We start from the raw sequence: 22,518 nt of genomic DNA on the forward strand, positions 1-22,518 counted from the left end.
GTGGTCACAGCAACTCCAAATCCAGACAGAGCTTGCTTTATGTCTTTAACCGGCTGCTGCACCAACTAATGGAATGCATCAAATAACCAATCCTTACTTCTTGAAAATGAATTTCTTCTTGATGGAGAAAAAAAACTACTGTCTCCTTTTCCAGCATTTCACTTACACATGCCTGTGCTTCACACTCCAACATTCAAACCCGCCCCTTCTCTCAGATTATTCCTTCCACTATTAACACTCACTTGCTTCCATTTCATTTCACTGTGGCTTAGCAGACTGTAACATTCACTTTCACGGTCTTAAAGCCGTTAACATCGCTCGGTTACGAGGTTTCACACGTTCCATTCACACCAAAGTTTATTTGGACCTTGAACTGAGTCTATACACTTAGGTCCGACCGCTCGGCAGACACATGCCACAAAAGCAGGGCTGGCCTTTGGAAGGCCAGCGGTGGGTTGTTGACAATATTTCTTTGGGGAATCTTCTTTGCCAAGGGATGTGAATTGATGAACTGGGTTTTGTTTTCATGGCAGATGATGTTTTTCTCATGAAATGTGTTCTGTGATGAATTAATGGAGAAAGAAACTGGAACACACTACCTGAAGGGGTGGTAGCGGCAGGAACACTCACAACATTTAATAAGTATTTAGATGAGCACTTGAAACGCCATAGCATACAAGGCTGCGGGCGAAGTGCTCGAAATGGGATTAGAATAGATGGGTGCTTGATAGCTGGCACAGATACGATGGTCCGAAGGGCCTATTCCTGTGCTGTATAGCTGTATAACTCTAAAGTTGATGAGGGTAGTGGTAATGTGATTGATGTTGTGGAGATGGACTTTAAAAAGCATTTGGTGAAAGACCACATAATCAACTTGTTAGAAAAATTCAAGTGATGGAATTAAAGGACCAGTGGCAGCGCGGATACATAATTTTCTGAGGTACATAAAACAGAGAATAGCGAGGAGAGAAGAGGACTGATTTCCAGGGTGATGGGGAAAAGCTGGATTGTGGGATTAAACTGACTGATTTTTCAAAGAGCCGGTGCAGGCTCAGCGGGTTGAGAGGATTCCTTCTGTGTTGTAAACTACACTGATTCCATCATGGGAATTTTAACATACACTGGGAGATGCAACTCAACTCAAGGCTCAAAGACAATGATTCCCCAGAATATGTCTAATTTCAGCAATTGTCTAATGCATTGTACCAATGATTTAATTAGAAGAGCAAGCAGCAGTTGAGCTGTGATGGCCGAGTGGTTAAGGCGTTGGACTTAAAATCCAATGGGGAATTACCCTGCGCAGGTTCAAACCCTGCTCGCAGTGGCTTTGTGTCTTTTTTCTTGAGTTGACGACTCAGTTTGCTGGTTGGAAATGTTCAAATGTCTCAATATCAATCAGAGATCGTGGATTTGTCATAAACTGAACAAAAGGCAAAAAATGTGTGAGAAATAAACAAACAAATCAGCCTGTTGAAGGTGAAGAAATGGGAAAAGCAGCTAATATTGAAAGGCGTGGGTGAGCTTCACTGGTGTTCGAGTGGTGTGGGCTCAATGCATTCACTCTCGCGTTCTGGGTTCGATTCCTGGTCAGAAAGTAATCAGTTTTTTTACTGTGATGACAACTCTCACAAACGTGACTGACATTAAAAAGAAACAGCAAATGGTTCGCAACTCGGCGGTCATAGAGTTATACAGCAGAAAAACAGGCCCTTCGGCCAATCGTGTCTGTGCCAGTCATGAAGAACCTAACTATTCTCATCCCATTTTGCAGCACTTGGTCCGTAGCCTTGTATTCTCTGCCGTTTCAAGTGCTCATCGAAATACTTGGTAAATGTTGTGAGGGTTCCTGCCTCTCCCAACCCTTTTCAGCCAGTGTGGTCCAAATTCCAAACACCCTCTGAGTGAACTTTTTCCCTCAAATCCACTCTAAACCTCCTGCCCCCTACCTTAAATCTATGCCCCCTGGTTATTGACACGTCCACTAAGGAAAAAGTTTCTTCCTGTCGAACCTATCAATGCCCCTCATAATTTTGTATACCTCAATCGTGTCCCCCCTCAGCCTTCTCTACTCTAAGGAAAATAACTCGAGCCATTTCAGTCTCTCTTCAAAACTGAAATGCTCCAGGTCAGAAAACATCATCGTGAATCTCCTCTGCACCCTCTCCAGGGCAATCACATCCTTCCTATAGTGTGCTGCCCAGAGTACTGTGCACAGTACACCAGCTGTGGCCGAACTAGCATTTTATACAGCTCCATCATAACCTCCCTGCTCTTATATTCTGTGCCTTGGCTAATAAAGGCAATTATCCCATATGCCTGCCTAACCACCTCATCTGCCAGTGCTGCTGCATTCAGTGGTCTATAGACAAGTACACCAAGGTCCCCCAGACATTCTGTACTTCCTAGGGTCCTACCATCCATTGTATATTCCCTTGCCTTGTTAGGACTCCAAAATGCATCACCTCACACTTATCAGGATTAAATTCCATTTGCCACTGCTCCACCCATCTTACCAGCCCCTCTATATCGTCCTGTAATCTAAGGCTTTCCCCCTCACTATTTACGACACCACTAATTTTCGTGTCATCTGCGAATTTACTGATCATACCTCCTATATTCACGTCTAAATCATTCATGTACACTACAAACAGCAAGGGTCCCAGCAGTGATCCCTGCGCTACACCACTTGTCACAGGCTTCCACTCACAAAAACAACCCTCGACGACCATCCTCTGCCTCCTGCCACTAAGCCAATTTTTGATCCACTTTGCCAAATTTCCCTGGATCCCATGGGCCCTTACCTTCTTAACCAATCTCCCATGCGGGACTTTTTCAAAAAACTTACTAAAGTCCATTTGACTACATCAACTAGTTTACCCTCATCTACACATCTAGTCACCACCTCAAAGAATTCAATCAAGTTAGTTAGACACGATCCCTCCCTGACAAAGACATGTTAACTATCCCTAATTAATCCCTGCCTCTCCAAGTGGAGATTAATCCTGTCCCTCAGAATTTCTTCCAATAGTTGCCCAACCACTGATGTTAGACTCACCGGTCTGTCATTACCTGGTTTATCCCTGGAATCCGTCTTGAAGAAAGGTACCATATTCGCTGTCCTCCAATCCTCTGGTATGTCTCCTGTGGCCAGATAGGATCTGAAAATTTGTGTCAAAGCCCCTGTGATCACCTCCCTTGCCTCACATCATAGCCTGGGATACATCGCACCTGGGCCTGGGGATTTATCAAATTTTAAGCCCGCTAAAACAGCTAATGATTCCTGCCTTTCAATGTTAATGTGTTCAAGTATATCACAATCACCCTCCCTGATGTCTACACCCACATCGTCCTTCTCCATAGTGAACACAGATGAAAAGTAATTTTTAAAACCTCACCTATAACCTCCGGCTCCACACACAGATTGCCACTTTGGCCCCTAATGGACCCCTGTTTTGCCTGTAGATTCTATACCCTGGAATATTGAGCTGCCAGTCCTGCCCCTCCATCAATCATGTCTCTGTGATATCAATAATATCTTAATCCAATGTGATAATCTTCGCCCTCAATTCATCTGCCTTACTGGTAAGATTCCTTTCATTAAAATAGATGCAATCCAGCCTTGCAGTTTTCACTTGTGCCTTAACAATATTTGCTCTGCCTTCCACACTGACTCAGTTTCTCTTTTATATTTGGCTGTGCATCACCCCCTACTGTACCTCCACTTTGTATCCCATCCCCCTGCCAAATTATGTTAGCACCCAGCAACCCCAACCACCCCACCCCCGCACCCCCCGCCCCCCACCCCCCCCCCCCCCCACCCCAGCCCCGGACCCCCAACAGCACCAGCAAACCTCTCAGCAAGATTTTGGTCCCGTTCCAGTTCAGGTGCAACCCACGCAACTTGCACGCCAGAAATATACCCAGTGATCCCTCCTGCACCATCTCCTCAGCCACGCATTCATCTGCTCTTTCCTCCTATTCCTATACTCACTCGCATGTGGCACCAGGAGTAATCCGGAGAATACACCGTTTGAGATCCTGTTTTTCAATCTTCTGCCTAGCTCCCTAAATTCTTGTTGCAGTGCCTCATCCCTCTTTCTGCCAATGTCGGTGTGTACCACGAACTCTGAATGTTCACCCTCCCCCTTCAGAATGTCCTGCAGCTGCTCCATGACATACTTGACCAGAGCACCAGGGAGGCAACATACCATTCTGGAGACCGTTTCCCACCACAGAAAGGCCGATCTGTACACGTCACGATAGAATCCCCTCTCACTATAGCTCTTCCACACTTTTTCCTGCCCTGCTGTGCAGCTGAGCCACCTGCGGTATCTGTGGAGAGAGCGAAACACAATTAAAGGTCCAGGTCGGTGACTGTGCAGCAGAGCTGAAGAAGTCAGAGATGTAACTGGTCGCTAACAGTTATAGAGACAGAGCTTGGGATGGAAAGGGGAACATGTTAGAACACAGAGTGATGAACTGATGAAAGTGAGGAAAAGGCCAGGAAAATATGGGTGGCAGGCAATGGGGCAGATATTTCTGCCTGCTGCTCAAGCTGCACAAATATCATTCCTGATCAACAAATCACAACTGCTCTGTCAACGAATCATGCTGGACCGAATGGCCTCCTTCTGTGCTGTACCTTTCTGCTATTGTATGTTCATTAACAGCACTGCTGCTGCCTTCACAGTCATTCTACCAACTTACAACCAATTAGAGCCAAATACACATTGAAAACCAGTGAGAAATTATGCAGAGTTTGAAATATAAGCAAGTGATAAAAGATTGGAAGGAGAGTGTGACTGGGGATAATTGCTAATGGGAACAACTCTTACACATTCCAGTATTCAGTATCTGGAAGAAGCAGGAAGATGAGATCACAGTGCTTATTTATCCCATTATCTGCAACGCCCATTGTTTCCCAATGTCCTCCATCTTTCATTCCCATTCCTGGCTTTCCAGGGAAATCTGGGTTTCATGAATTCGATGTGTTCACATCAGGCATCTAACTCACCTGGGAGCTGGGGGAACAGAGAGAGCTGGAGAAAAAGCAATGATAGAAGCCGAAGGAGATCCCACATGAAACTGGCAGAATTTGATGTGTGTCAGTTGTTTCTATTGATGTATGACGGCAGTGTGCTGCTTTGTACATTGATGAGGTTGGTTCATCTTGGAAATTGAAAATTGTACATCTGCAGCTTTGTGCTCATGTCAACACATTCGGTGCTGTCATTGCCTGAACAAGGCTTTTGTGTTTCAGGTAAATATTTGGTTGTTTTAATGAGAAACTAATCTGTGGTGAAAATGGCCTTAAGTGAATAAATAGCAAATGTAGCGTGGAGCAGCTCACTTGTAGTGAATTCTGGCAGATTCCCTGGTGGTCTTGTGGAATTCAATGCTTTCTACATCACAGACATGGTTATATTCCTAGTCAAGGAATGAAACACGGTCAGGGAATGAAATTTTCTTGCTGCTGTATGAAATGACACAAAAATACATTCCTTGCTGAATAAAAACGTAATCAAGCTCATTAGGAATAATATTTGTTCTTCTGTTCTCTTTGTTCTTTTGTTCTCTTTTGCACCACCTCACTTTATTTGCTTAAAATCTATTACATTGCTGACCTTTGCCAGTTCTAGTGAAATGTCGCTGACCTTAAACGTTAACTCTGCCGCACTCTCCACAGATGCGGTCAGACTTGCTGAATATTTCCAGCACGTTTTGTTTTTATCTCAGATTTCCAGCATCTGCAATATTTTGCTTTTATATTAGGGTTGTTGCGACAGGCGTACTTCTTTTATTCTTCATCAATTTTAACAAATTGCAACATGGCAGACTGGCAGATATGAAGCAGTGTCACTGAGCAGCACGAACAGAAATCGGTATTAGACTAAAATCACAATTATCTATCACTGTGTACTGTGAGGGCACTTCATGATGAAACGGTCACTGCTTCAGAAAATTCTTAAACAGAACATTCCCTCTTGCATTTTTATCTCTGCCAACACAGTGGCGCAGTGGTTAGCACTGCAGCCTCACAGCTGCAGGGACCCGGGTTCGATTCTGGGTACTGCCTGTGTGGAGTTTGCAAGTTCTCCCTGTGTCTGCGTGGGTTTTCTCCGGGTGCTCCGGTTTCCTCCCACAAGCCAAAGACTTGCAGGTTGGTCGGTAAATTGGCCATTATAAATTGTCACTAGTATAGGTAGGTGGTAGGGAAATATAGGGACAGATGGGGATGTTTGGTAGGAATATAGGATTAGTATAAATGGGTGGTTGATGGTCGGCACAGACTCGGTGGGCCGAAGGGCCTGTTTCAGTGCTGTATCTCTCTAATCTCTAATCTATTCGCCATTATATTTTGAGATGAAGCTGCACCATGAAACATTCCGATGTCTTGAAAATGTGCAACCTCCCCATGTAGAAATTGACTCCACACTCCCCATGTGATAGGTAAAGATACTCACCACTGAACTAAAAAGGAAGGAACACAACTCACAGTTGTGTATCCGTGACAGAAGCATCAGTCCAAGAATCGCACTGTTAGCAGACCTGGGTTCATCCACCAGCCCCTGAGGGAGGATTTTTATTCCAGACAGACACCGATGAGAGGGAGAAAAAGAGAGAAAAGGAGAAAGAGAATGGCAGAGTGTGGAGTAGATGCTGAAAGGAACAGATTCACTCCACAATTCCATATTTTACTTCACTGAGACTGACAGACAGAAAGTAAGAAAAGAAAAGAAAACAGCACCTTTCACGTCCCCAGGATCTCACAAAGCGCTTTACAGTCAAGGAAGTACTTTTAAAGTGTGGTCACTGCAGTCATTTAATGGCAGAGAGAGAGAGAGAGTTGGACAAAAATGCTGATCCATCAGATGTCAAAATATGATCTTAAGAATTGCATCTCAATATAGAATCTTTCTTTCCAGGTCTATAAAAATCTTGCTGTTTGTTTGATTCCGGATCAGCAAATGTAAACCTGAAGCTGAGTGACTAAATTTCGCCTCTAATACCTGATGAAACAGGGACAAAGCATCGCAAATTCTATCAGGTCACCTTCCAGCCTTCTCTATTTTCGAGGTTTTCCTGTTGGTTTTCAGCTCTTGTTCTGGTAAAAGTTGTCAGTGAACGTTTATTTTCCTGTTCCCTGTGTGAGCTGGCAGCGGTGGAAACAATTCCTAATGTCTGAGGGATTTGACTTTGTTTTTTTAAATTTATTAATTCATTCTCTCGATGTATTCATTACCTAACCACTCGACTATAACTACTCGGTCGAAATCTGTTTAAATGTTGCTCAGTTAAAATTTAAATCATCCTCTGCTTTTTAATACACCGGCAGTTAGTCGCTGAACAGTCTCCACTCAAGAAAATGCAGAAAGGGACAATCTCGTCTTTTATTATTTTTACCCTGCTACTTTCCACTGCAACATTTTAAAATGATGCTACACAACTAAAATAAATCAAGTTTGTGAAGGTAAAAATCCAGTCACCTCCTTGGGGAATTGAACCACATTGACACACATAGAGCGAAACACACAGATATGTACACCAAGAGTGAGGGAGGCCGAAAGAGAGACAGGCAGCTGGAAAGAAAGAGTATCTCCAATTTGGCAGATTTTTGTTCCATTTCTAAAGGTAAATTTTGAAATGCAAATGAGAAAATCCTGGAGGGATTGAAAGGTGCAGGATTTTATTACCTGTAACTGATGATTGGTTGCAGGGACCTGGTTAAACTTTGAAATAATCAGAAAGGCAGGCAGCAGGACACGAGCACTCACACAGAATTCACAACAGATTGTTAAGTTTATCATCTTAACCACTCGGCTACAACTGCATGCAATAAAGTATTATACCTGGTAAATGGAGTTCGGTCATAAAAGCAACAGCAAAGTTAAAAATAAACTCGCCCAATTTGGGATTAAACTTAGCACAAAAGCAAAAATACTGTTGTTGCTGGAAATCTGAAATAAAAGCAGAAACTGCTGCAAATACTCAGCAGATTCGCCAGCATCTGTGGAGTGAGAAACAGAGTTAATGTTTCAGGTCAGTGATCTTTCAGCAGATCTCGATGTCACCTCTTCTTCTGCCAATCTTCCTCAATCTGTACTCTCTGGTTTTTCAATCCTTCAGCCATTAGAAACAGTTCCTCTTTAATTCTTCCATCTAAACCCTTCATATAAACATTTTTATCAATTCTCCTCTCTCCTTCTCTGCTCGAAGATGAACAACCCCAGCTTCTCCAGTCTATCCACGGATCTGGAATCTCACATCCCTGAATTATATTTTCCTGAAGATTGATGATGTCAAAAGCCAAAACATTTGATGTTTTCAACACGGCTGCTGAAATAGCCAGAATGTCATGAGCTTGGAATCATTTTTAGATGATTTAAAGATGACTTCGAAAAAAATCACCTCGTGCTAATTTAAAATAACAGTTTAACATTCTGGTTATGCTCCCTATGTTGATTGCAGTGCAGTATTTCTATTACGTTAGAGTTATCAACTGTCTTGTATTTGGGAACGGTCCCCAGTTCAAAACCACATTGAAACCTTATCAAAACACATTTCATGCAATACTAGGAAAAGTTGAGTGATACATATTCGTCAATACATGTTATCAAATTGCATTATGTCACAGACCTGTTACGTTTGCTTTTCCTCTGTACAGTTCTGTACACTCAAGCTGTCCACAGCGTCTTTCACTCACTTTCGTTTCCACCACTGACAGTGCAGAAAGTCATCCTCAAAGTGGAACATTACTGTTGATTTCTGTTCAAATTTGTGGGAGATTATGAAAGGATTATTCCGTGTTTCCTCGGTTAATAACAGCAAGTCTAAGCTGCATGTCACACATGGAAACAAATACATCAATTACTCACTCTTTCCCAGCTCCACAGTGAGTGAGACCGGGACAAGCAGCAATATTCCACCCCAACACTCTCCAATCACCCACTGCCAACACAAAACAACAAACCAATCAGAGGGTTACTGGACATCCGTGGGACACAGGACACTACAGTCTGGGCCAAACCTCCCCTTACTCTGAGCACAGACTCAGGAGTGAATGAGTCACAAACAAAAGTAACAACTTTCGAAATCTTTCCATGTAAAATGTGTTCATGTTATTTAAAAGCTGACTGTTCTGCATCTGAAAATGAGCACCATGCAATTTGTGCTTTTCGTGTTTGTCTGTTCGGTTTGCAGTTCAATTTCTGGTGGATACTGAAGAGAATCTCATATCAAAATGATGACACAAAGTAGGTAAATAATAAACAACAAAACAATTCCTCAATAAAATGGATCGCAATCTTTGGAAGGAGGTGCAGCTAAGAAGTGGAAGATGGGAATGATGTTATTGATGATTGAGTGGAATGTGTTGCATCCTTGAGCTTTTGTTGATCAATTTCCTTTTACATCTCGGAACACAGAAAAATGACAACACCACCGTGGGTTGCCTAGTTACCTTAGTCAGTAGAGCATGAGACTCTTAATCTCCTGCTCATGGGTTAGAGCCCCATGTTCAGTGTGATTGTTTTAAATTTTACAGCTGCTTTCACGGGAAAACCCCAGCTCTCCATTCCTCCACCACTGTCACCCGCGCTCAAACTGTGTCTTTCTCCAGCACGCTGTTGTGAATATCATAATTCCTGGTTTACAAGTGAAAAATGTCCTCTGAATCACTGGTCATGTTAGAGACAAGTTTGTAGATGAAGCCTAATGTGCAGTGAATGATAATACTTTAAAAGTGGGAAGTTCCAGTGCAGCATTTGTACAAAAAGAAACTGCTCAGAGTAACAGAATGAGAATGGTCACTTCCTGGGGGACAAATAACATCGGATCCACGTCTAAAAGGATTCCAATGACCATGATCAGATTCATCAGATTCAGGGAGAAAATCTGGGAAACTCATCCTGAACCTCATTTACATCCAGATGAGCTATGTGGAAAGATGGTGTAAGGTTGGATTTGTTTTCCTTGAAACAGAGGAAGCTAAGGGGAGATTTAATGGAGGTGCAGAAAGTTATGAGGGACCTGGATAGAGTGGGTAGTGAGGACCTGTTTCCATGATCAGAGAGATCAATAACCAGGGGGCATTGATTTAGAAAAATAAAGCCTTGCATTTATATAGAGCCTTTCACGACGACTGGAATCCCAAAGCCTTTCTGTCACTGCTTTTCCTCCAGTTCCCTCTGCTCCTCCAGAGAAGAAAGTGGAGCTACCAGAAACTAATGTTGTTCAGCAGATGTAGTGCAAGAAGATACCGAACAGGCCGATGACAACAGTAAATCTTTTGATGAGCTGAGCTGCAGTAAAGCGTTGGCACCATTTAAAATGTCATTCAGCAGGTCTGGTTCCAAATCTGCTGATAGAAATGACAAGAAAACTTCTCTCTGAATTTCCTTCGAGTCATAATGTCAGAAGGCAAAGTAACAAGACAGGAAAGTGTATTTGGCTGTAATGGTTGCAAGATGGCAGAATGACTGTGAAAGGCAGTAGCAGTAGTGTTGAGAAACATATAATTATAAAAATGTACTGCACAGAAAGAGGCCATTCGGCCCGGCGTGCTTATTTGACCGAGTAGTTCCGATTGGTTGATAAGGAACAACATTTCTGCCAGTTTGAACAGCAGGCAGAAAAACCTATCCCATTATCACTCACATTTTGTCTTGCACCAGCATCTCTTCAGTCAGTATATCACTATGTCTTGCAACTTTTCACAGCCCTTTGCTTGTTTTCTATCACTCCCCTAGCTCTGTCGCTGATCTTTTTCCAACTCTCAGACTTCTCCAGCTCTAATGAATGATCATCGACTTGGAAGATTGACTTGTTTCTCACTCCTTAGATGTAACAAGAGCTGTTGAGTGATTTCTCAGTCCCTTATACGAGTAATATCCCAATCTATATTAGGATACATTAAATCCCCCATTAGTGCTATTCTATAATTCTTGCACCTCTCTGTATATTTGTTCCTCGATAGCTTTCCGATTAGCTGGTGGTCACTGGAATTCACCCAGCAATCGAAATGTGACTCGATTGTTTTTTTTTTAGCTCCAACCAAATACATTCTTTCCTTAATATAAAAACAAAATACTGCAGATGCTGGAAATCTGAAATAAAAACAAGAAATGCTGGAATCACTCAGCAGGTCTGGCAGCATCTGTGAAAAGCGAAGCAGAGTTAACGTTTCGGGTCAGTGACCCTACTTCGGAACCCATTCTTTCCTTGTCCCCTCTAGGACATCCTCAGTCTCCAGCACCGTAACGTTCTCCTTAATTAATACTGCTCCCCTTCCTCCTTTCTTTCCTATCATATATTTTCAGCACTCCTTGTATCAAAGTACATTTGGGACCCAGTTCTGTCCATTTTGAGTCAGGTTTCCGTGATCGCCACATCATATTTCCACTTGGGCCTCTGAAACTTGGAACTCACCAACCTTATTTCCCACAGTTCACACATTTACATGCTTACACAGTAAACCTAATTTAGATCTTATGACAGTTGGTGCTTTTCTCACGAAGTGTGTTCTTTGTTGAAGTAACGGAGAAAGTTGATGAGGGCAGCGGTAGTGTGGTTGATATTGTGCATATGGACTTCAAAAAGACATCTGATGAAATACCACATAATCGACTTCCTGGAAAAACTAACCTAGATGGAATTAAAGGCCCAGTGACAGCGTGGATACATTATTTTCTTGCATACAGCTATATTTTCCATGTTTGGATCAAGGTGGTTTTGAGGTCTGAAACTGAGTGCCCCTGGTGGAACCCAAACTGATTATCGGTCAGCAAGTTGTTACTGAGCAAGTGCACTTCATAGCACTGTCAACGCCACCTTCCATCACTTTGCTGATGATTGAGAGTAGACAAATGGGGCAGTAATTGGCCGGATTGGATTTCTCCCGATTTTTGTGGACAGGGCATACTTGGGCAATTTTCCAAATTTTCTATATTGTAGCTGCACTGGAACAGCTTGTCTAAGGACACGGCTAGTTACAGAGCACATGTCTTCAGTATGACAGCTGGGATTTTGTCAGGGCCCATAGACGTTTCTGTATCCAGTGCCTTCACCCGTCTCTTGATATCACGTGGATTTAATTGAATTGTCTAAAGACTGGCATCGATGATGGTGAGGAACAATTCTCTCTTCAACCCAGGACTGAATCTGCTTCCACCACACTCTCGGTATTGGAAATAGCTGAGGCCCCAGCACTGATCCTTGAGGCACTCCACTAGTCACGGCCTGCTAACTTGAAAATGCTCCATTTATCCCTACTCTTTGCTTTCTGTCCTTTAACCTCAAAGTCCTCTATGTCCTCTCTGCATGCTAATAATTACATGAGCTTTTATCTGGTGTATTAAACTTCTGTGGCATCCTACTGAATGCCTTTTGGAAATCCAATTATACTATATTTCCTGGTTCCCCTTTATCTACCCTTTCATTACATGCTCAGAATTGTTTAATAAATTTGTCAAAAGAGTTTTCCCTTTCGTAAAATCATGTTGACTTTGTTTGATCAGACTATGATTTTCTCAGTGCTTGTTAAGACTTACTTAATGATAGATGAGAACATTTTCCTGATGACTGATGTTCGGCTGACTGACCTGCAGTCCCCCATAGAATGAGCAAACAACCGTGGGTCCAGTGGTGCAATTGGTTAGCGCGTGGTACTGATACAGCAGTGCAGTTAGCGGGCTATGCTGAGATGTGAGTTTTAACCTCACCTGGAGCACAGATTTTTCAGACTGGCAGCAATGTGAAGCAGCTCAGCAGTGAAGAGGGCTGTGATCGGTGACTCTGAACTTACCAAAAGAGGAGAATAAAAATAACTGGATGCCTCCTGCTCAACTGTTTTGATTTTGTTTGACAAAGAAAGAACTCTGGTATTATACTGCTCCTTGCTCCACCACCCCCACCCCCCCACTCTTCACACCCCGTTCTCCGGCCGCTCGCTCCCCGCTTCCTCCCCCACCACCACCCCCCTCCATGGCCGCTCACACCCCGGCCTCCTTCTAGCCCCTAACTCCAGGTCGTGCCACTTCTCTCTTCTCGGTCACTCACTCGCACATTCGACTGATCCTCACCGCACTGCCTAAACAAGTAAGGCAGACCGTGAGGGCTGATGGGCAGATGTCGGAGCGAGAGGAGAAAAGCAGCATGACCGACAGATGGCGGCTTGAGAGGTGCGTGGTGGTGGGGTGAGGGGGGAGGGGGAGCGTGTGGGGTGTTGGGTGGAAGTGAGTAACGAGCGGCCGGAGAGTGGTTTGGGGAGGCGGGAGTGGGGAACAATTGGCCAGGGAAGAGGGGGCGAAAGCGTTGAAGTCTGGAGAGAGTGGCAGAGGAGAGAGCGGGGCCAGTGGAGCCGGACAGAGCAGTTAATTGGGGTAAGCGAGCACCTGGTGATGTTTTCCTGTGCATGCTCCAATTAGCCCCGGCAAGTGTGAAGCTGCGCATGTGCAGCATTACACAAAGCGCAGGAGACCATTTGTGCATGGTCTGCAGTGGAAAAAGCACCGAATTCTTACTACGAGAGCACCAGGGAATCTGCCAGACTTCACTTCAAGTGAGCTGCTCTATGCTGCTTTTGCTATTTCTTCATTTCAGGCCACTTTCACCACAGATTGTTTTCTCATTAAAACAATCGAATGTTTAGCTGGAACACAAAAGATTTGTTCAGGCAATGACAGCACCGAATGTGTTCACAAGAGCATAAAGCTACAGATGTACAAGTTTCAATTTCCAAGCTGCAGCAACCTCATCAATGCGACTCCTGTGAAATGTGCAAAGCAACACATTGCCATATATCAATAGAAACAACTGACACACATCAAATTCTGCCAGTTTCATGTGGGATCTCCTTCTTCTTCTATCATTGCTTTTTCTCCAGCTCTCTCTGTTCCCCCAGCTCCCAGGTGAATTAGCTGCTTCATGTGAACACACCAGATTCATGAAATCCAGCTTTCCCTGGAAAGAAGGGAGTGGGAATGAAAGATGGAGGACATTGAGAAACAGTCTCCATCCAATCTTTTACCCCTTGCTTATATTTCAAACTCTGCATAATTTCTCACTGGTTTTCAATGTGTATTTGGCTCTAATGGGTTGGAAAATGGTAGAATGACTGTGAAGGCAGCAGCAGTGCTTGTTAAGGAAAATTCAATTGCAGAAAGGTACAGCACAGAAGGAGGCCATTCGGTCCAGCATGATTCGTTGACAGAGCAGTTGTGATTTGTTGATCAGGAATGATATTTGTGCAGCTTGAGCAGCAGGCAGAAATATCTGCCCCATTGCCTGCCACCCATATTTTCCTGGCCTCTTCCTCACTTTCATCAGTTCATCACTCTGTATTCTAACATGTTCCCCTTTCCTTCCCAAGCCCTGTCTCTTTAACTGTTATCGACCAGTTACATCTCTGACTTCTTCAGCTCTGCTGCACAATCACGACTTGGACCTTTAATTTTGTTTTGCTCTCTCAACAGATACCGCAGGTGGCTCAGCTGCACAGCAGGGCAGGAAAAGTAGTGGAAGAGCTATAGTGAGAGGGGATTCTATCGTGAGGTGCACAGATAGGCGTTTCTATGGCGGGAAACGGTCTCCAGGATGGTAGGTTGCCTCCCCGGTGCTCTGGTCAAGTATCGCTGCATGAGATTCTGAAGGGGGAGGGTGAACATTCAGAGGTCGTGGTACACAACGACATAGGCAGAAAGAGGGATGAGGTCCTGCAACAAGAATTTAGGGAGCTAGGTAGAAGATTGAAATGCAGGACCTCAAATGTTGTATTCTCTGTATTACTCCTGGTGCCACGCGCTAGTGAGTATAGGAATAGGAGGATAGAGCAAATGAATGCGTGGCTGAGGAGATGGTGCAGGAGGGATCACTGGGTCTGTTTCTGGCGTACAAGTTGCATGAGTTACACCTGAACTGTAACGGGACCAAACTCTTGCTGAGAGGTTTGCTAGTGCTGTTGGGGGCGCGGGACGGGGAGTGGGGAGCGGAGTGTGGGCGTGGGGTTGGTTGCTGGATGCTAACGTAATTTGGCAGGGGGATGGGATACCGAGTGGAGGTACAGTAGGGGGTGATTCACAGCCAAATATAAAAGACAAACTGAGTCAGTTTGGAAGGCAGAGCAAATATTGTGAAGGCACAAGTGAAAAATGCAAGGCTGGATTGCATCTATTTTAATGAAAGGAATCTTACCAGTAAGGCAGATGAATTGAGGGCGCAGATTTCACATTGGATTATGATATTATTAATATCACAGAGACATGATTGAGGGAGGGGCAGGACTGGCAGCTCAATATTCCAGGGTATAGAATCAACAGGCGAAACAGGGGCCCATTAGGGGCCAAAGTGGCAATCTGTATGTGGAGCCGGAGCGTATAGGTGAAGTTTTAAATGATTACTTTTCATCTGTGTTCACTATGGAGAACGATGATGTTGGTGTAGAGCTCAGGGAGGGAGATTGTGATATACTTGAACATATTAACATTGAAAGGGAGGAATTATTAGCTGTTTTCGCTGGCTTAAAATTTGATAAATCCCCAGGCCCAGGTGCGATGTATCCCAGGCTATGATGTGAGGCAAGGGAGGTGATGGCAGGAGCTCTGACACAAATTTCCAGATCGTCTCAGGCCACAGGAGACATACCAGAAGATTGGAGGACAGCAAATGTGGTACCTTTATTCAAGAAGGGTAGCAGGGATAAACCAGGTAATGACAGACTGTTGAGTCTAACATCAGTGGTTGGGCAACTATTGGAAGAAATTCTGAGGGACAGGATTAATCTCCACTTGGAGAGGCAGGGATTAATCAGAGATAGTCAACATGTCTTTGTAAGGGGGAGGGGTGGGGGTGGGATCGTGTCTAACTAACCTGATTGAATTCTTTGAGGTGGTGACTAGATGTGTAGATGAGGGTAAACCAGTTGATGTAGTCAAATGGACTTTAGTAAATCTTTTGCTAAGGTCCCGCATGGGAGATTGGTTAAGAAGGTAAAGGCCCATGGGATGCAGGGAAATTTGGCAAAGTGGATCCACAATTGGCTTAGTGGCAGGAGGCAGAGGGTGGTCGTCGAGGGTTGTTTTTGTGAGTGGAAGCCTGTGACCAGTGGTGTAGTGCAGGGATCACTGCTGGGACCCTTGCTGTTTGTAGTGTACATTAATGATTTAGACATGAATATAGGAGGTGTGATCACTCAGTTCGCAGATGACATGAAAGTTGGTGGCGTCATAAATAGTGAGGAGGAATGCCTTAGATTGCAGGACGATATGGATGGGCTGGTAAGATGGGCAGAGCAGTGGCAAATGGAATTTAATCCTGAGAAGTGTGAGGTGATGCATTTTGGGAGGACTAACAAGGCAAGGGAATATACAATGGATGGTAGGACCCTAAGAAATACAGAAGGTCAGAGGGACCTTGGTGTACTTGTCTACAGATCACTGAAAGCAGCAGCACTGGTAGATAAGGTGGTTAGGCAGGCATATGGGATAATTGCTTTTATCAGCTGAGGCATAGAATATAAGAGCAGGGAGGTTATGATGGAGCTGTATCAAACGCTAGTTCGGCCACAGCTGGAGTACTGTGCATAGTACTCTGGGCAGCACACTATAGAAAGGATGTGATTGACCTGGAGAGGGTGCAGAGGAGATTCACGACGATGTTGCCTGACCTGGAGCATTTCAGCTGTGAAGAGAGACTGAAATGGCTCGGGTTATTTTCCTTCGAGCAGAGAAGACTGAAGGGGGACATGATTGATGTATATAAAAGTATGAGGGGCATTGATAGATTAGATAGGAAGAAACTTTTACCTTAGCGGAGGGGTCAATAACCAGGGGGCATAGATTTAAGGTAGGGGGCAGGAGGTTTAGAGTGGATTTGAGGGAAAAAGTTCACTCAGAGGGCGGTTGGAATTTGGACAACACCACCTGAAGGATTGGAAGAGGCAGGAACCCTCACAACATTTACCAAGTATTTCGATGAGCACTTGAAACGGCATAGAATACAAGGATATGGACAAAGTGCTGAAAAATGGGATTAGAATAATTAGGTGCTTCATTCCCAGCACAGACACAATTGGCCAAAGGGCGTGTTTTTCTGCTGTATAACTCTATGACCGGCAGAGTTGTGAAACATTTGCTGTTTTTTTTAATGCCAGTCACGTTTGTGAGAGTTGTCATAGCAGTAACAGAACTGATTACTTTCTGACCAGGAATGGAACCAAGAACACGAGAGTGAATGCATTAAGCCCACGCCACTCGAACATCAGTGAAGCTCGCCCACACCTTTTAATATTAGCTGCTTTTCCCATTTCTTCCCCTTCAACAGGCTGATTTGTTTGTTTATTTCTCACCCATTTTTTGCCTTTTGTTCAGTTTACGACAAATCCACGATCTCTGATTGAAACTGAGACATTTGAACGTTTCCAACGAGCAAAGCAAGCAGTCAACTCAGGAAAGGTGTGAATGTTTGTAGATGGGATGCCAATCAAGTGGGCTGCTTTGTCCTGGATGGTGTCGAGCTTCTTGAGTGTTGTTGGAGTTGCACCCATCCAGGCAAGTGGAGAGTATGACATCCCACTCCTGACTTGTGCCTTGTCGATGGTGGACAGGCTTTGGGGAGTCAGGAGGTGCGTTACTCGCCTCAGGATTCCGAGCCTCTGACCTGCTCTTGCAGCCACGATATTTATAAGGCTACTCCAGTTCAGTTTCTGGTCAATGGTAACCCCTAGGATGTTGAGAGTTGGGGATTCTGATTAGATTAGATTAGAGATACAGCACTGAAACAGGCCCTTCGGCCCACCGAGTCTGTGCCGACCATCAACCACCCATCAACCATTCTGCGATGGTTATGCTGTTGAATGTCACGGGGAGATGGTTAGATTATCTCTTGTTGGAGATGGCCATTGCCTGGCACTTGTATGGCGGGAATATTACTTGCCACTTATCAGCCCAAGCCTGGATATTGTCCAGGTCTTGCTGCATTTCTACACGGACTGCTTCAGTATCTGAGGAGTCACGAATGGTGCTGAACATTGTGCAATCATCCGTGAACATCCCCACTTCTGACCTTATGATTGAAGGAAGGCCATTGATGAAGCAGCTGAAGATGGTTGGGCCTAGGACACTATCCTGAGGAACTCCTGCAGTGATGTCCTGGAGCTCAGATGATTGACCTCCAACAACCACAAGCATCTTCCTTTGCGCTAGATATGACTCCAGCCAGCAGAGGATGTTCCCCCTGATACCCATTGACCTTGTTTTGCTATGGCTCCTTGATGCCATACTCGGCCAAATGCTGCCTTGATGTCAAGGGCAATCACTCTCACCTCACCTCTTGAGTTCAGCTCTTTTGTCCATGTTTGAACCGAGGCTGTAATGAGGTGAGGAGCTGATTGGCCCTGGCAGAACCCAAACTGAGCATCACTGAGCAATGGTTGACCCCGTATCCTTAGACTATGACCCCTGGTTCTGGACTCCCACACCATCGGTAACATCCTTCCTGCATCTACCCTGTCAAGGCCTATTAGAAATTTATAGGTTTCTATGAGATCCAGCCCCCACCCCCCACCCCACCCCATCCCCCGCCCCTTCACTCTTCTGAACTCCAGCGAATATAATCCTAAACAATTCAATCTCTCACATGCCAGTCTCGCCATCCCAAAATTCAGTCTGGTACACCTTTGTTGCGCGACCTCTATAACAAGAACATCCTACCTCAGAGAAGGAGACCAAAACTACACAGTATTCCAGGTGTGGCCTCACCAAGGCCCTGTATAATTGCAGCAAGACATTCATGCTCCTGTACTCGAATCCTATCGCAATGAAGGCCAACATAACATTTGCCTTTATTTAAACACCTGTCGCACCTGCATGCTTTCGTTTAGTGACTGGTGTACGAGAACACCCAGGTCTCGTTGCATATTCTCCTCTCTCAGTTTATATGCATTCAGATAATAATCTGCTTTCCTGTTTTTGCTACCAAAGTGGATAACCTCACATTATTCACATTATACTTCATCTGCCATACATTAGTTTGTTCAGTTTGCTTACCCACTGTTTTTTTCATGTTGGCACTTGCGGCTGTTCAATTTTCAGTCCGTTAACACCCTTTCTGTACGAATGCTTTGTCTTTCAACACACCATTAACATATCTTTGCTCCATTACCTTCTGGTCAGCTATTCCGTGACCTTGTCTGATCTACACCTTCTCCTTGTTATCTCTTGCCCCACCCACACTTTACTTGCTTACAGCCTTTTACATTTCTAATATTTGCCAGTTCTGAAGAAGGGTCACTGTGCTGAAACGTTAACTCTGCTTCTCTCTCCACAGATGCTGCCAGACCTGCTGAGTATTTCCAGCATTTTTTGTTTTTATTTCAAATAACCCTGGATGTTCGTTTCCCATCTCTGGTCAGCCTGCAGCGGTGTCTCCATAATCTCAACTATATCATACCCATTTACATCCATTTGTGCAATTAATTCATCCACTTTATTGCAAATACCGACCACTCCCTGGTGTGCAGCAAGGTTAGACTCAAACCAAAGAAGCTGCAACACTCCAAGCAGAAGAGCCACTCGCACATCAACACGAGCAGAATTTCTTAACCACAGCTGTTGCATAAATTTCTGAATTCACTTGAAAAAGCCCTTCAAAACACTTCCGCAGGGGATGCAGAGACCAAGTGGGTCCACATCAGAGACGCAATCTATGAGTCAGCTTTGACCACCGATGGAAAACGTGTGAAGCAGAATGCAGACTGGTTTCAATCTCAGTTTGAAGAGCTGTAACCTGTCACAGCCGCGAAGTGCAATGCACTGTTGAACTATAAGAAAGCCCCCATCGAGCTGACATCCGTCGCACTTAATGCAGCCAGAAACGCTGCACAAAGAACAGCTAAGCGCTGAGCAAATGACTACTGGCAACACCTATGCAGCCATATTCAGCTTGCCTCCGACACCGGAAACATCAGAGATATGTATGATGGCATTAAGAGAGCTGCTGGGCCAACCATCAAGAAGATCGCCCACCTCAAAACTAAATCGGGGACACAATCACTGACCAACGCAAGCAAATGGACCTGTGGGTGGAGCACTACCGAGAACTGCACTCCAGGGAAAATGTTGTCACTCAGACCGCCCTGAATGCAGCCCAGTCTCTGCCAGTCATGGATGAGCTGGACGTACATCCAACAAAATCGGAACTGATGCCATTGATTCTCTAGCCAGTGAAAAAGCCCCTGGGAAGGATGGCATTGCCCCTGAAATAATCAAGAGTGCTAAGCCTGCTATACTCTCAGCACTCTACGAAATGCTTTGCCTGTGCTGGGACGAGGGAGCAGTACCACAGGATATGCGCGATGCCAATATCATCACCCTCTATAAGAACAAAGGTGACCGTGGTGACTGCAACAACTACCATCGAATATCCCTGCTCAGGATAGTGGGAAAAGTCTTCGCTCGAGTCCCTTCAAACAGGCTCCAGAAGCTGGCCGAGCGTGACTACCCTGAGGCACAGTGTGGCTTTCGAGCAGAGAGATCCACCACTGACATGCTGTTCTCCCGTCGTCAGCTGCAGGAGAAAGGCGGTGAACAGATGCCCCTCTACGTTGCTTTCATTGATCTCACCAAAGCCTTTGACCTCGTCAGCAGATGTGGTCTCTTCAGACTACAAGAAAACATCGGATGTCCACCAAAGCTACTAAGTATCATCACCTCATTCCATGACAATATGAAAGGCACAATCCAGTACAGCGGTGCCTCATCAGACCCCTTTCCTATCCTGAGTGGCGTGAAACAGGACTGTTTTCTCGCACCCACACTGTTTGGGATCTTCTTCTCCCTGCTGTGTTCAAACCTTCAGAAGAAGGAATTTTCCTCCACACAAGACCAGGGGGCATGTTGTTCAACCTTTCCCGTCTAAGAGCGAAGACCAAAGTACGGAAAGTACTCATCAGAGAACTCCTCTTTGCTGACGATGCTGCATTAACATCTCACACTGGAGAGTGTCTGCAGAGTATCATCGACAGGTTTTCGGCTGCCTGCAACGAATTTGGCCTAACCATCAGCCTCAAGAAAACGAACATCTTGGGACAGGACGTCAGAAATGCTCCATCCATCAATATTGGCGACCACGCTCTGGAAGTGGTTCAAGAGTTCAGCTGCCTGGGCTCAACTATCACCAGTAACCTGTCTCTCGATGCTGAAATCAACAAGCGCATGGGAAAGGCTTCCACTGCGATGTCCAGACTGGCCAAGAGAGTGTGGGAAAATGGCGCACTGACTCGGAATACAAAGTTCCGAGTGTATCAAGCCTGTATCCTCAGTACCTTGCTCGATGGCAACGAGGCCTGGACAACGCATGTCAGCCAAGAGCGATGTTTCAATTCATTCCATCTTCGCTGCCTCCAGAGAATCCGTGGCATCAAGAGGCTGGATCGGATCTCTAACACAGAAGTCCTTGAGGCGGCCTACATCCCCAACTTATACACCCTACTGAGCCAGTGGCACTTGAGATGGCTTGGCCATGTGAGCTGCATGGAAGATGGCAGGATCCACAAGGACACATTGTACAGTGAGCTCGTCACTGGTATCAGACCCACCAACCGTCCATGTCTCCGCTTTAAACAAGTCTGCAAACGCGACATGAAGCCCTGTGAAATGGATCACAAGTCGTGGGAGTCAGTTGTCAGTGATCCCCAGAGCTGGTGGGCAGCCATAAAGGCGGGGCTAACGTGTGGCGAGTCAAAGAAACTTAGCAGTTGGCAGGAAAAAAGTCAGAAGTGCAAGGGGAGAGCCAACTGAGTAACAGCCCCGACAACCAATTTTATCTGCAGCACATGTGGAAGAGTCTGTCACTCTCGAATTGGCCTCATTCGACACTCCAGGCGCTGTTCCACAAACCACTGACCACCTCCAGGCGCTTTCCCATTGTCTCCCGAGACAAGGAGGCCAAAGAAGAAGATTGTTAATACTCCACACGTGAAGTCACAAAGCCTTAAGGCTTGTCTTTTTTACGTTGCTTGTCTCCTTCCCACAATTTTTCACTGTGGCCCTGTTTGATTCAGGCCCTTGATTTCTCTGCCGATCACTTTTCATATTCCCCTTAATGTCTTTTGTTCTTGTCCTTGATTCCCCCTTCCTCTGACTCCTTGCAAAGTTTCCCATCCCCCTGCCATTTTAGTTCAATCCCCCCAACCACTCGAGCAAACACTCCCCCTGGGACATACCTTTGTGTTAGGTAAGACATCATATCGTGGACCGAATCCGCTTCCACCACACTCTCGGTATTGGACAAAGCTTTGGCCCCAGCACTGATCCTTGAGGCACTCCACGAGTTGCAGTCTGATATCTTGAAAATGCTCCATTTATCCCTACTCGTTGCTTTCTGTCTGTTTACCTCTAAGTCCTCCTTGCATGTTAATATATTACTTCAATTCCATGAGCCTTTATCGAATGTATTAATCTTACCGAATGCCTTTTGGAAATCCAATTAGACTACATTCCTGCCCTTTCAGTTACATCCTCAGAA

At 45.0% G+C, this 22,518-nt stretch overlaps 1 non-coding gene across 1 annotated transcript; it reads left to right on the forward strand.

Annotated features, from left to right (window-relative positions):
- The first annotated feature begins 1,240 nt into the window (after positions 1 to 1,240).
- Positions 1,241 to 1,324, forward strand: trnal-uaa (transfer RNA leucine (anticodon UAA)). The gene has a single exon. It is a non-coding gene; the product is annotated as a tRNA-Leu (tRNA).
- The last annotated feature ends 21,194 nt before the right edge of the window (positions 1,325 to 22,518 follow it).

Source organism: Heterodontus francisci, chromosome 34, assembly GCF_036365525.1.
Source record: "Heterodontus francisci isolate sHetFra1 chromosome 34, sHetFra1.hap1, whole genome shotgun sequence".
In the NCBI taxonomy this organism is placed as follows: Eukaryota; Metazoa; Chordata; class Chondrichthyes; order Heterodontiformes; family Heterodontidae; genus Heterodontus; species Heterodontus francisci.